The 14,453-nt window shown below is 47.5% G+C and overlaps 1 protein-coding gene across 1 annotated transcript in view; it reads right to left on the bottom strand.

Annotated features, from left to right (window-relative positions):
* Window positions 1–14,453, bottom strand: part of LOC311118197 (zinc finger protein 407-like) — a gene marked incomplete at its 3' end in the record, with an annotated part of 132,749 nt that overhangs the window by 951 nt on the left and 117,345 nt on the right. The gene's annotated exons all lie outside the window — the stretch shown is intronic.

The following is a 14,453-nucleotide window of genomic DNA, read 5'->3' as shown; positions in this document are numbered from 1 at the left end:
CACCCCTCCTATTTACTTACACACATTTCTCTATTTATCTGATGTGATTTTGGGAAGAGGGGTGCAATCACTGCAGTCATTTGCGCCACTAATGTCCAATCCTGGCCCCCTTCACTCATATGATTTAGGCTGGTGTTGGAGTGGGCTAGTGGGGGTATGGGGAGCTGGGAGGGAGGTGGGGGCCAGGGGCCATTTAGCCCATGCTCTAATGGGAAACTGGCAGTCTTATTCCTTCCCCTACATTCTGTTTGTCACCCCGCTCCTCCATTACAGTCCTCTCAGCCCTGATGGCTTTGGACAGGAGCTGATCAAAAAGCCATCGCTTGACCTGCGCGGCGTGGCAGCCCGACGAGACGACTCGCGCCAGCCAGAGAGAGAGAGGGATGAGATAGAGAAGAGGAGGAGGGGGGAGGTGGGGGTGATGTGAAGGGGATGAGGAGGAGGGGTGGGGGTGATAGCTTCTCGGACCGGGACGAGGGGGTTGTAAATAAAATGACATTATTATTTATTCTGTCCTGTCATGTAGAAAACCCAATTATGGTAATGTCTGCTGCCGGCCTGCCGTGTCAGAGAGAGGGAGAGCAGACAGAGAGCATGCTGGGTTGTGGATTCCTCTGGAGCGGCTAACGTGAGAGAGCAGTGGCCTGCCTGCATGTCGGTCTGCTCACCGAGGCCCTCCCCTCCCTCCCCTGACGGTACACTCTTAGAAAAAAAGGGTTCCAAAAGGGTTATTTGGCTGTCCCCATAGGATAACCCTTTTTGGTTCCAGGTAGACCCCTTTTTGGTTCCAGGTAGACCCCTTTTTGGTTCCAGGTAGAACTATTTTGGGTTCCATGTAGCATCCTCTGGGGAAAGGGTTCTACATGGAACCCAATAGGGTTCTACATGGAACCAAAAGGGTTCTTCCTGGAACCAAAAAGGTTCTTCAAAGGGTTCTCCTATGGGGACAGCTGAAGAACCCTTTTAGGTTCTAGATAGCACCTTTTTTTCTAAGAGTGTAGGCACAAAGGTACACAACAGCAGGCAGGCATCTGGGCCTGGAACCCTCCACTCCCCACCCTACATGATACAGTTAGTTGTATACAGGACCGTATAGAGAAGGCTACATGTAGATGTGTAAGAAATAATGGATATCTACTGTAAGTGTCTGTGGAGTTTAGCACCACTGGAGGGACCATCTTACCTAAAACTTAAAGGTAAAAAAGTATTTGTAAAATATATGGAAATCAAAAGCTATAGGATAACTATCAATTTCTGCAATACATGATTTGTTTCCCTTGCATCGTCTTCCTAAGTCCTAACATCTAGTCTGGAGATGTGAGTGATATAGGTTCTCCTAAAATAAATCCCCTCCACTGCCACCCCCACCTCTTTCCACCACCTCCTCCTCCTCCTTCCCTCTTCCTCCCCTATCCTCCCTCCCGCGCTTCTCTGTCTCTCTTGTCCTCCTCCACACTGGTCCAACCGCTGACGTCAGCCCCTCCCGAGTGGAAGAATAGAACATATGGCCAAGCACCTACAGAGCCTTAAATAACTGCTGTGCCATTCCAGCTCACCGTACCAATTTATCTCCACTCATTTGAGAAAACTTCAGGCATGAGCAGAGTGGAGCGGTGGCCACACACACTATTCCTGTAGACAGAGCCGGAGCGCGTGTGTGTGTGGACATGTTTAACTGTACTTGTGGGGAACAGAAGTCCCCACAAGAACAGTAAACAAACCTACATTTGACCAACTGGGACATTTTGCCAGTCCCCACATGAAAAAAAGTATATTCTAAGGGATTTAGGGTTGGGTTAGAATTAGTGTTAGGGTTAGGGAAAGGGGGATACCTAGTCAGTTGCACAACTGAATGCATTCAACTGAAATGTGTCTTCCGCATTTAACCCAGCCCCTCTGAATCAGAGAGGTGCAGGGAGCAGTTGTTAGAATTAGGGTTAGGGGTTAAAGGTTTAGGGTTAGGAGTTAGGGTTAGGTTTAGGATTTTGAGGTTAAGGTTAGGGTTAAGGTTATGGGTTAGTGAAAATAGGATTTTGAACGGGAATCAATTGTGTGTCCCCACAAGGTTGGTGGGGGTGGGTTGACAGCTGATGTATACACAACTCGCAAGGCATAGTTACAGTTACTGTAATGTGGCCTCATAACCTTTAATATTTTTGTTAGCTTAAGTGTTAGCCAAGGGTGAAGAGTGAGGCGATGAAGTCATGTCAACAGAATTTCTTCCGGATTGTTCTATTCCCTTCTGTGTTTATACAGTAGTACCATATCTTAGTGACTTCACTACAGCACAAAATACAATTATTATTCTTGAGATGAAAATGTGAGATTATGATGGGAAATGCACACACTGGACACTGCAGTGTTGTGCCGTAACAGCTCTTACATGACAAATCTATAGGACATAGAGAAAAAAACGACTACCTGGCAGACAGGTAGCACTGTTCTGTGTATAGGTTTAGACATATTGAAAGAGAGGAAGGGGAGGTGTGAGGTGTACATGTACAGTATGTGTGTGTAGATACAAGAGGTGTGTGTGTGTATGTGTGTGTGTGTGTGTGTGTGTGTGTGTGTGTTCTTGGCTTGTTTCTCTGAACTGATCTTTGAGTTGGGTATTAATAGACCTGGCTCTATAAATAAAACAGAAGCACCACACACACACACACACACACACACACAGACATAATTTCTGCACCAGACCACCATCTTGTACACTAACCCACACACACACCCACATATTTATTTAGCAAGATGTTTGTTGGTTCTCCTGCCTGACTGTAAAGAGGGGGATGTAAAAACTAGGGGATGTTTTGAGTGGAAGAGTTGAGTGAATGCACTTGGCGGAGTACAGCTGGGTTGAATGTGCCACGGGATCAATAGAGTGAACCAGCACGGATCGATCGCAATTCATCTCACTTTTTTATTTTCATTCTCACCCACACACACTGAGCATGTTACTAGCTTGTTAGGAGAGGGCCAAAACATGTGTGTGTGTTCACATGCACGTATAGTACATACACACACACACACACACACATTCAAACACACACACACACACATTCAAACACACACACAAACAAACCTGAGCAGCTGAACTAAAGCGATGCACGCACACAGAGGTTCAATAAAACAATATGGAATGTATTTATTTTTATTGGGCATATCAGCTCATCCCCGTCGTCTCCTCTGCATAACAAGCTCTGTATAATTAAACCATAAATTTCAACGCGTCCGTTTAATTACCAGAGACAATGACGGGAGGCAGGAGAGTAAACAAGTGCCTTTGAAGTGAGGAGTTAAAACCCAACACAGATGCTGTTCATTTAGGATGAGGAGTTAAAACCCAACACAGATGCTGTTCATTTAGGATGAGGAGTTAAAACCCAACACAGATGCTGTTCATTTAGGATGAGGAGTTAAAACCCAACACAGATGCTGTTCATTTAGGATGAGGAGTTAAAACCCAACACAAATGCTGTTCATTTAGGATGAGGAGTTAAAACCCAACACAGATGCTGTTCATTTAGGATGAGGAGTTAAAACCCAACACAGATGCTGTTCATTTAGGATGAGGAGTTAAAACCCAACACAGATGCTGTTCATTTAGGATGAGGAGTTAAAACCCAACACAGATGCTGTTCATTTAGGATGAGGAGTTAAAACCCAACACAGATACTGTTGATTTAGGATGAGGAGTTAAAACCCAACACAGATGCTGTTCATTTAGGATGAGGAGTTAAAACCCAACACAGATGCTGTTCATTTAGGATGAGGAGTTAAAACCCAACACAGATGCTGTTCATTTAGATGGGATGTTGTTTTATATGTTTTATATGAAAATGTAATGTTCAAAAGAGTGTGTGTGTGTGTGTGTGTGTGTGTGTGTGCCCGTACATGCCTGGTGTGTGTGTGTGTGTTACACGCCAGTGTGTGCATTATGTGTGTGTGTTTCCTGAACAAACACAATGGGCTGAGGGTATAATAATTGATTGGGGGCCACCCCCTTGTCCAGGGTGACCGTGACAACAGACGACAGGGGGACAGACATGACAGTGGCTGGGACGGTCGAGTGGACGCTTCAGGTCAATGTCAACACACACACGCCGCTTCCAGCAGCTTAGCTAATTACACAAGGGCCCTTAAGGCTACTTACAACAGGTTAGTTAATTAACAAACAGTTGATTACAAATTAACAGAGAGGTGTTCTTAATCTTCCACCCCACAACATGATGACAAACACTAAACGCTTGTAATTAGTTCTGGGTAAAGGGAGGGGTGGAGAGGGCAGGGTTGTGTGTGTGTGTGTGTGCTGTTTTGGTAAAGTGACCCCATCTACAGTGGGGAGAACAAGTATTTGATACACTGCCGATTTTGCAGGTTTTCATACTTACAAAGCATGTAGAGGTCTGTAATTTTTATCATAGGTACACTTCAACTGTGAGAGACGGAATCTAAAACAAAAATCCAGAAAATCACATTGTATAATTTTTAAGTAATTAATTAGCATTTTATTGCATGACATAAGTATTTGATCACCTACCAACCAGTAAGAATTCCGGCTCTCACAGACCTGTTAGTTTTTCTTTAAGAAGCCCTCCTGTTCTCCACTCATTACCTGTATTAACTGCACCTGTTTGAACTCGTTACCTGTATAAAAGACACCTGTCCACACACTCAATCAAACAGACTCCAACCTCTCCACAATGGCCAAGACCAGAGAGCTGTGTAAGGACATCAGGGATAAAATTGTAGACCTGCACAAGGCTGGGATGGGCTACAGGACAATAGGCAAGCAGCTTGGTGAGAAGGCAACAACTGTTGCCGCAATTATTAGAAAATGGAAGAAGTTCAAGATGACGGTCAATCATCCTCGGTCTGGGGCTCCATGCAAGATAATAATAATAATAATAATAATATGCCATTTAGCAGACGCTTTTATCCAAAGTGACTTACAGTCATGCGTGCATACATTTTTGTGTATGGGTGGTCCCGGGGATCGAACCCATTACCTTGGCGTTACAAGCGCCGTGCTCTACCAGCTGAGCTACAGAGGACCACACCTCGTGGGGCTTCAATGATCATGAGGAAGGTGAGGGATCAGCCCAGAACCAAACGGCAGGACCTGGTCAATGACCTGAAGAGAGCTGGGACCACAGTCTCAAAGAAAACCATTAGTAACACACTATGCCGTCATGGATTAAAATCCTGCAGCGCACGCAAGGTCCCCCTGCTCAAGCCAGCGCATGTCCAGGCCCATCTGAAGTTTGCCAATGACCATCTGGATGATCCAGAGGAGGAATGGGAGAAGGTCATGTGGTCTGATGAGACATAAATAGAGCTTTTTGGTCTAAACTCCACTCGCTGTGTTTGGAGGAAGAAGAAGGATGAGTACAACCCCAAGAACACCATCCCAACCGTGAAGCATGGAGGTGGAAACATCATTCTTTGGGGATGCTTTTCTGCAAAGGGGACAGGATGACTGCACCGTATTGAGGGGAGGATGGATGGGGCCATGTATCGCGAGATCTTGGCCAACAACCTCCTTCCCTCAGTAAGAGCATTGAAGATGGGTCGTGGCTGGGTCTTCCAGCATGACAACGACCCGAAACACACAGCCAGGGCAACTAAGGAGTGGCTCCGTAAGAAGCATCTCAAGGTCCTGGAGTGGCCTAGCCAGTCTCCAGACCTGAACCCAATAGAAAATCTTTGGAGGGAGCTGAAAGTCCGTATTGCCCAGCGACAGCCCCGAAACCTGAAGGATCTGGAGAAGGTCTGTATGGAGGAGTGGGCCAAAATCCCTGCTGCAGTGTGTGCAAACCTGGTCAAGACCTACAGGAAACGTATGATCTCTCTAATTGCAAACAAAGGTTTCTGTACCAAATATTAAGTTCTGCTTTTCTAATGTATCAAATACATATGTCATGCAATAAAATGCAAATTAATTACTTAAAAATCATACAATGTGATTTTCTGGATTTTTGGATTCCGTCTCTCACAGTTGAAGTGTACCTATGATAACAATTACAGACCTCTACATGCTTTGTAAGTAGGAAAACCTGCAAAATCGGCAGTGTATCAAATACTTGTTCTCCCCGTCAAACTAATAACAACGTCATAATGTAGTTACCACTTTGTGAAAAGTTCAACGATCCAGTCACAGTTAACCCAGACTATGAGGGCTAAGAAACACAACTCACAGGCCCAAACAGCCATAAGGCTCCTAGTCACACCTGCCAACAGTTATAAAATCCTTTCTGTCTCCCTCCACCCTAATTTTCACGGCCCCTAAAACATCCGTGCTTTTGCAAGGCCCCAAGATCAAATCAAATGTCCATCTGCCCTCATAAATCCCTTTTTTAAATGCCGCCCCCCCCCCCCCACACACACACACTCACGCACACTAGTCACCTGTGCCTTTTAAGCTGCCCCCCACGTCCCTCCCTACCCCTCAAACACTTCCCTCGAATTCCACCTGCCCCCTTTCAACATATATACCCCTTCTCTCTCTCTCTCTCTCTCTCTCTCTCTCTCTCTAAGGCACCTGTGACTTTAAATCTCTGTGTCAGGCCCAGCCCCGAAAATCGAGCCAGCCCAACTTCACCTGAGCATGCCCCCTCCCCCTGTCCTCCACCCCCATCCCCTCTACAAGACAACAGTGCAGCCCAGAAAACGGCCCAGCCAGCCGCAGCTGTCTCCATCGCCTAGCAACGGCGAGCCTGATAGATGACCCCAACGATGGATAATTACCGTAAATCACAAGAGCTCAGACACTAAGGGGGAGAGCAGGGGAGAGAGAGAGGGAGAGAGAGAGAGAGAGAGAGAGAGAGAGAGTGACAGAGACAGAGACAGAGACAGAGTAAGAGAGAGAGAAGAATACAGAAGGGAGAGAGCAAAATAGAGGGCGAGAGAGAAAGAGAGAGCGGAAGAGGGACACAAATACAGAGAAAGAGAAAAAGCAAAATAGAGTGCGAGAGAGAGAGAGAGTTTGAGCAGTGGGGAGAGAGAGCGAGAGAGAAAAGGATAAAAAATAAAAGAGTGGTCGAATTGGTCATGCATGCACTAATGCACCTTGATGAGCTCAGATCCGCCCCACTCTCCTACCCTTGACTCAAACACACACACACACAAAAACACAGGAACACACACGCACAGGCAGGAACACAGAGGCAGCAGCCTTGTCGATGTAATCCGACACCCCATTCCCCGCCTCCCTGCAGAGGCGCTTGTCTGTCAGAGATTCACCTCTTTACACAGAGGCGCCAATCAAAGGCCAGACAGAGCAGCCCAAAACATTGAGCAGGCAGGGGAGAGCAGACCGGTCCAAAAGCCAGAGGGGAAGGGGTGCACACAATGGGATTGAGGAGAAATGGTGACAAAAAGTCCAAAACAAGTTTAAACAAACTAAAGGTTTGATGTAGAACTGTCCAAAGCACAGTTTACTCACTAGCAAAGGTTCAGCCTATTTCTACTAGTCTTACAAACTGTCCCTCCTCTCTCCCTCCTTCTTCACTCCTCCCTCCCTCTCCACTCCTCTCCCTCCCTCCCTCTCTTCCTCTCTCCCTCCTTCTTCACTCCTCCCTCCCTCCCTCCCTCCCTCTCCACTTTTCTCCACTCCTCTCCTCTCCCTCCCTCTCCTCTCCCTCCCTTTCCACTCCTCTCCCTCCCTCTGCCTCCATTTCCTCCCTGTTCCAGATATTTGATCTGGTTCTGCATGTGATAGATTGACAGGTAATGGGGAAGTTGAAGGGGCGTTGGAGACAGGAGCAGGTGTTCAGCACAGTCTTTTTGGCCGGCGTTAAGCTGCCATGTCCTTCACTACATCTACACCACCCGTCCACTTCCTTTCTCTCTCTCTTTCTCTCCCCCCATTGCTCAATCTCTCTCTTTCTTTTTCTCGCCCTCCCTCTCTTTCTGTCTCTGTTTGAGAGATGTAATCCATCAACATAGTGACAGGGTTGGACATGTAGGCCTACTGTCGTTCATGAGGAAACATTTGTGCAGTGGGGGGAAGAATAACACAATAAGAGCCCACAGTCCCAGCCACAAACCTACTGCGTAACCGTGTCACACTGAGCACTACTGAGCCAAATACGATTATTCCTGAGTAACTCGCTCTAACCTCTACTCCACACCTACCGCTGCGTGTTGGACTGACCCAACAATTTCATGTCATGTGTACATCACAAACTGCAATTATTACAAGAGGAGGAGGAGTGAAGAGAGTGAAGACAAAAGGGAAAGAAAAATGAAGAGGAGTGTGATGAGTAGGAGAGAGAGAGAGAGAGAGAGAGAGAGAGAGAGAGAGAGAGAGAGAGAGAGAGAGAGAGAGAGAAAGAGAGAGAGAGAGACAGAAAGAGAGGAGGGGGGATGCAGGCCATAAATCAAAGGTCTGGTGACGGTAAATAACTGCGGCGAGGCTGTAACTACCTGCCATCATGTGACCCCAGGAGAGCGTTCAGCGCGAGGGAAACAGGGGTCTCGCTGATAAATCCCCTCCAACTTTTACTACATAACATTAAAGGGCATGTCACCATCGCAAATCACTCTGCTCTGCATTGGAGATGGGAGTAGGGAGTTCAAAACAGGCTCTATTTGCATGTTGGAGCTCGAACATTCCAGAGGAGTGGATATTGGATAAGAAAATCCCTCTCTGACTGGGGTGTATTAACTTGAAAGTACAAACACTTAAAGACATGCTCCGGAACGTTGGCGAGTAGTAAATATTTTTTAAACCTCCTGCTTTGGGCTGGATCTCTCAATGTGTAGTTCATACAGTACATGCATAATCTATGAGCAGAATTACAGTCTTACCTCAATTAGCCACGAAATCCCTAGTTTGAAAGTGACTGTTTACTGGATGTTGTACATGGCCATTTCCCCTTCATTTTCCCCCACGTGGACCAGCCCCCTAGCAATTTCAGTTCCAGCCAATGAGCTTCAGCCCCTCGCCCTTTGGGTGACAGCTAGCGAGATGAACACACAGCAGAGCGATGACGTGGTGCACATATCTGCACATAGTAGACCATTTTCGGGGAACACTTTTGGCTCGTGAGCACTACTTTCAGAACTACTGGCTTAAAAGTATACAAAAGCACCTGAGAAAACTCTTTAAACCAGAGATTATAATCATTAGGTAAATATGGTGGACCTCAATTTAATCGTTCAACTTGGTGGTGTTGTTCGGTTTTTAAAGAAAGGGGAGGATACGGGTAATAGAGCAATCGTACCGTTTGAATCCCACTGTAACTGCATTGAAATATTCAAATTCAGCACCTGGGTCTTGTTCATAAGGCATCAAATGGAAGCAAACGGACTGAAACAGGGAGGGACTACCTTGACTTTTCCAATAAGAAACGCTCATTTTCACTTTCTGTTGCAAAACAATGTCTGTTGAGTGCTCTAATGAACATGACCCTGCTAATGTTAATTCAGCACCTGCTCTGTCACGATCGTCTAATGAGGAGGACCAATGCGCAGCGTTGAAGGTGAACATGACTTTATTAAATTAAAGTACTCACTACGTAAAAACAACAAACAATGACGAATCGTGAAGTCCTCAGTTACAATGACTGACAAGGAACAAAAACCCACAACACTAAGGTGAACACTGACAGTTTAAATATGGCTCCCAATCAGAGATAACGAGCCGACAGCTGACACTCGTTACCACTGATTGGGAGTCACACGACCAAACAATGAAACACAACCAAATACAACACAACCAAATGAACACACCCTGGCTCAAAATACACAGTCCCGGAGCCAGAGCGTGACAGTACCCCCCCCTAAAGGCGCGGACTCCGACCGCGCCTACACCCCAAATAGGGAAGGGCTGGGTGGGTATTGCTCCTCGGAGGCGGCTCCGGCTCCGGGCTTGACCACCACCCTACTACAATCCCCCCGTAGTGCCCCCAGTCCGATCTGACCCAGCTAGCTGGATCAGGACTGCCGACGCGCACCCCTGGCTTGGCGCGTGAGGCAGGAATGGACCGGACCTGGCAGACGATACGCACCCTTTGCATGGTGCGTGGAGCCGGAACAGGCCTCACCAGGCTGAAGACTCGCATCCCTGGCTTGGTGCGAGTAGCAGGAATGGGCTGAATCCGGCTGACGACTCGCACCCTTGGCTTGGTGCGAGTAGCAGGAATGGGCTGAATCCGGCTGACGACTCGCACCCTAGGCTTGGTGCGAGTAGCAGGAATGGGCTGAATCCGGCTGACGACTCGCACCCTTGGCTTGGTGCGAGTAGCAGGAATGGGCTGAATCCGGCTGACGACTCGCAACCTTGGCTTGGTGCGAGTAGCAGGAATGGGCTGAATCCGGCTGACGACTCGCACCCTTGACTTGGTACGAGTGGCAGGAATGGGCCGGACTGGGCTGGCGACGTGCACCACAGACCTGGTGCGGAGAGCAGGAACGGGCAGAGCCGGGCTGACGAGACGCACCACAGGCTTGATGCGGAGAGCAGGCACGGGCCGTGCCGGACTGACGACGCACACCACTGGCTTGGTGCGGGAAGCTTGGATGGGCCGGACTGTACTGGGGACACACACCACTGGTCCTACACCGGGATCTGGAACGGGCCGGACCGGACTGGCAACACACGCCAGTACCTCTCGCCGTGCCTCTACTTCCTCCATCCCCTCTTCGACCAGTGGCCCCCGTAACTCGGCGGCCTTCTCCAGCAACCCACTGGACCGCTCTATCGCGGCCTCCTGCTGGTCTGACGTCGTGAGCCCCCCCCTAAAAATTTTCGGGGCGTCTCTCCTACCCGTGGACCAGGTCTCCATATCCCTCGCCAGCCTCTCGCCCTTCTGCCATAGTGTCAAGCCCTTCTCCTCCTCACTCGGCTTGACCCAGTCCAGGAGGCGAAGGAGATCTGTGAGGGATCTCCCTGGCGACGGCTCCTGGACACGCTGCTTGGTCCCATCTTGGTGGGTTTTTCTGTCACGATCGTCTAATGAGGAGGACCAATGCGCAGCGTTGAAGGTGAACATGACTTTATTAAATTAAAGTACTCACTACGAAAAAACAACAAACAATGACGAATCGTGAAGTCCTCAGTTACAATGACTGACAAGGAACAAAAACCCACAACACTAAGGTGAACACTGACAGTTTAAATATGGCTCCCAATCAGAGATAACGAGCCGACAGCTGACACTCGTTACCACTGATTGGGAGTCACACGACCAAACAATGAAACACAACCAAATACAACACAACCAAATGAACACACCCTGGCTCAAAATACACAGTCCCGGAGCCAGAGCGTGACATGCTCTCTCTCTTCCAGTTCTACCTTATCCAAGTATGTGTCCCAAATGGCACAACATTCCCTACATAGTACACTACTTTATAGGGAATAGAGTGCCATTTTGGACAGAAACCATTGCTAACTGACTTCACCTGAACTGACTCACAGGAAAACTTGACAACAACATCAGTCTGTATATATTTCCTTATTGCCCATCATATAAGATTTACACAAGTTAATAATATCACCAACAGAAAGATACAGAGGTTCAAACTGGTCACTCCTTGGCAGTTATCTAGAAACAAACAGTCAATCACACACAATCACATTGAAACACGCATGATTTCTGTCATTTAATAACTCTCTCTTTCACTCACACACACACACTTTTCAAGCAGTGTGCCAGGCATCTGCTGTCACACGACCTGTCTCAGTGAACTAAGCAGAGACAGACACTGTCAACTTAGAGTGCCTCAAATGCCCACATATGAACAGGCGAGGCAGGAATCAAGGCTGTCTCTCCCGCCCTGCATAATCTGAGCTAATCCGCTATAGGAGATAGTCAAGTTTACGGCATATCTGGCTAATAGCGTCAGTCACCGGCAGCTTTTAATCTCATTTTTAGACCCGTTTCCATCACGCGCTGATGACAAAAGCAGCAGCACAAAGTGTGATTACCTTTTGCCTATTTTTACATTTCTGCATGACTTGACTTCTGATAATGGCGAGGACGGGGAGGATTTGAAACAGGAGAAAGAAGAAACTTAGATTCCCTTCTTAGTGAAGGAAATAAGGTAAGTTATAACAGGCGACTGGCTATAGGAGAGGAGTGAAAAAGGAATGTTTAAAATGTGAGCTATACACTGAGTGGACAAAACATTAGGAACACCTTTCTAATATTGAGTTGAACCCCCTTTTGCCCTCAGAACAGCCTAAATTCGTTGGGGCATGGACTCTACAAGGTGCCGGAAGTCTTCCACAGAGATGCTGGCCCATGTTGACTCCAATGCTTCCCACAGTTGTGTCAAGTTGGCTGGATGTCCTTCGGGTGGTGGACCATTCTTAATACAAACGGGAAACTGTTGAGCGTGAAAAACCCATCAGCGTTGCAGTTCTTGATACACCGGTGCGCCTGGCACCTACTACCATACCCCATTCAAAGGCACTTAAATATTTTGTTGTGCCCATTCACTGTCTGTATGGCACACATACACAATCCATATGTCAACTGTCTCAAGGCTTTAAAATCCTTCTTTAACTGTCTCCCCTTCATCTACACTGATTGAAGTGGATCTAACAAGTGACATCAATAAGGGATCATAGCTTTCAACTGGTCAGTCTTTGTCATGGAAAGAGCAGGTGTTCCCAATGTTTTGTACACAAAAAGTAGAGGTTAACACAGACACACTAACACACACACAAACTCACATGTACAAGAGCAAACAAACACACACATACACATGCACACGCACACACTTCCTTTTCAGTGCCAAGGTTTACACCCTGTGGTGGTTGTCACATGACCACATGCATTTGAATGTGGGTTGGAGTGCATCCCTCCTCTTTTTCCAGAGAGAAGACAAGAACCATAAACACACAATGAAGGCTTTTACCCGAGAGGGGCTTAGAGGGGGGTAAGCCGGGGTGCAACTCTGGCAGGGTAGGTACTTTTACGGCACAAGGCAGTAAACCATGAGAAAACCAACCTATGCATAACAAGAAAATACCTCCCAAAAACATTTGGGAATGGGGTAAAGTTAACTCTGTAAAAAAGAGTTGAGGTGCTTGATTTAGTCGATGAGTCTCTTTCTCTCTGTCTCCCCCACAGAGAGTGGTTTTGGTTTGGCTCTTCCATAGAGGAGTGACCTGGGAGAGAGGAAACAGACAAAGGAAAAGGGGGAGACAGCACAAGGATCCTAATGAAGCCATAAATCAAACGTCCGATGAGAAAAGACTCCGAAGGAGGATCACATCGCCAGGGATCAATGGAGACACATCTAAAGGAGGAGAGACAACAACAGCCCGCACATGCGAACACGCACGTGCACACACACACAGCTAGATAGACACAAGCAAGAGCATGCAAGTACACACAGGCTGAAATACAGCCTCATAAACACACACACATACACACACACACACATACTCTCTCACCAAGGCGCAGAGCAACTGAGACACATGCTTGTCTCTAATCTATTAAAACTTCCTTGCACATTGTCCCCCCTACTACCCAGGAGGGCTCCAAGTTACACCTCAATCCCTCTCGTCTAAATAATATTGGCCGTGATAAATGGCACCATAACTCTGATATCCACAATCAATCTCTGCTTTAAAGACACATCCATCTTCAGTAATGCTGATGGGGGGATCCAGGGGAGCGCGAGGGGTGGGGAGGGAGGGGGGAGCCGAGGGGAGACGTGACTGTTTTCCTGACCTCCTGGCGGGGGACTAGGGTGGGGGACTGGGGGCCCGGTGGAGGCGGGCCACTGAGTGATGTCTGTCAGCTCACATCTGGCTGGGAAAATAAATTAGGCTTATGAAGACAAATGAAAAGGGCTGTTCCTGCCGCCACCGCCGAGACACGGGGAGAGAGAGAGAGCGGGAGAGAGAGAGAGGAGACAAAGAGGCAGAGAGAGAGTGAGAAGAGAGGGAGACTGAATAAAAAAGAGAGTGAGGGGGAGAGAAGCAAAGCAGCCATTAACGTAGTCACGCTGCAAAGACGCAGAGCTCACTTAGTCAAAACCTTGTCCTTCTCTCTTCTCTCTCTTTGAGTTGCTCGCCAGGAACATTCTAGACAGCAATATGGCCACAGTATGAGAAAGACCAAAGACAAGACACTGTCTCCTTCCTTTCTACCTCAGTGGTTGTGCAGTGTACACATTCTGAAGATGCATTGGGGGGGGGGGGGGGGGGGGGGGGGGGGGGGGGGGTGGAGTGAACTAGGGGCTGGGAATTGCCAGGGACCTCATACTTAAGTGCCGATATGATATGTATTGCGATTCTCACAATTCTATATATATTGCGATTTCGATAATTTGATATTATTGCAATTGGATGTTCCGAACATATTGCTCACATATGTCTGCTGCAGAGGGACAAGAGCCATGAGAAAGTGTTGATCAGTCATGGAAATAAAAGATGGAGAACAAGCTATGAAGGAAAAAATACTGCCGTTTTGGTGTAAGTACAGCCAACTAGT

This window comes from Coregonus lavaretus (assembly GCF_964263955.1).
Source record: "Coregonus lavaretus genome assembly, chromosome: 3".
Classification (NCBI taxonomy): Eukaryota; Metazoa; Chordata; class Actinopteri; order Salmoniformes; family Salmonidae; genus Coregonus; species Coregonus lavaretus.
This window is presented reverse-complemented; position numbering and strand designations above follow the sequence as displayed.